General features: G+C 38.0%; 1 non-coding gene across 1 annotated transcript; it reads left to right on the forward strand.

Moving 5' to 3' along the window:
• The first annotated feature begins 1,141 nt into the window (after positions 1-1,141).
• Positions 1,142-1,248, forward strand: LOC112100614. The gene has a single exon (XR_002906981.1). It is a non-coding gene; the product is annotated as a small nucleolar RNA R71 (small nucleolar RNA).
• Positions 1,249-1,525: the final 277 nt, after the last annotated feature.

A 1,525-nucleotide genomic window follows, 5' to 3' on the forward strand; every position in this document is an offset into this window, starting at 1 on the left:
AAATTCTCCAAGTCTTCTTTTCTTTGTCAAGATATCCTTCAAAAATTTCGCATAGTTTGGCATTTGCTTTAGAACTTCTACAAAAGGGATATGAATATGTAGTTGTTTTAGCACTCCCAAGATTTTGTTGAACTATTTGTCTTGTTGTTGTCTCTGAAATCTTTGAGGAAATGGTAGTGAATATCTAAACTGTTGTGCTGTAGTAGGTTGTGCAGACTGCTTCTCTTTTGCTCTACTTGGGTTTGTTGTTGTTGGTGTTATAACTTCTTCACTACCAGGTGCGAGATTATAATTTTCTGCAGAAATTTCTCTCTGGATTGAAGTGGACTTGAGTCTTATTTTTGGTACACCAACTGAACTATCAACATCCTTTCCAGATCTCAAATTAATCATTTTACAGTGCTCTTTCCCTTCTCTTCTTGGGTCTTCTGTATTGCTGAGTAAATTGCCTTGAGGTTTATTGCTTACTGTTGTAGCAAGCTATCCAATTTGATTTTCCAGGTTTCTCAAAGATGCAGCATGACTTTGGACAACTTCTTCATTCTTCACAATATATTCCTTAATTAAAGTTTCAAGGGAGCTCAGTTGATCATTGTTGATGCTTCTTTACTCTTGATTTTACTGATAAAATCTAGGTTGTTGAGCAAGTCTGTTCTGTCCAGTAGGTGCTACAGTAGTCTAGTTCTGATAACTTCATGAAAAGTTCGGGTGCTGTCTCCATCCAGGTTTGTAAGTGCTTGAATATGGATTGTTCTGGTTCTATCTATTGAAGCTACCCACATAATTTACTGAAGCTGGATTCCCAGGACAATTAGCAAATAAGTGTCCCTCTCCACAATAAATACAAGAGACCTCGACAACTTAGTTGACAGTTGCTGGAGCGGTGGTCATAGCTTTCGCCATATTTTTTAATGAGGTTACTTGTGCTGACAATACTGTCAAAATGTCTATATTATGAACCCTTGTTGCAGCTTGTCTAGTTGATGGCCACTGATAATTATTATTGGCAATCCTCTCCAAAATTTTGCAAGCCTCATTGTAAGACTTAGATAACAAGGCCCCATTTGCTGAAGTGTCCACAATCAATCTAGTGCTTGGGTTGAGACCATTGTAGAAAGTTTCCAACTGTATGCAGCAAGGAATACCATGATGAGGACATCTTCTAAGTAACTCCTTAAATCTTTCCCATGCATTACACAAGCTTGCATCTTCAAGTTGATGGAAAGATGTGATGTCATTCCTCAATTTTGCACTCTTAGTCGGTGTAAAGTATTTGATTAAAAATTTGTCAGCAAGTCATTCCATGTAGTGATGGAATCAGGTGGAAAAGAATTCAACCATGCTCTTACTTGATCTCTCAAAGAAAATGGAAAAAGTCTGAGTCTCAATGCTTCCTGCGATGCTCCAGCAATCTTGAAAGCATCACTCACTTCCAAAAATAGCTTAAGATGTAGTTGAGGATCTTCATATGGCAGCCCATTGAATTGCCCCACTGTTTGCAGCATCTGAAACATCATTGGCTTGA

Source organism: Citrus clementina, unplaced genomic scaffold (genome assembly GCF_000493195.1).
Source record: "Citrus clementina cultivar Clemenules unplaced genomic scaffold, Citrus_clementina_v1.0 scaffold_3, whole genome shotgun sequence".
Lineage (NCBI taxonomy): Eukaryota > Viridiplantae > Streptophyta > Magnoliopsida > Sapindales > Rutaceae > Citrus > Citrus x clementina.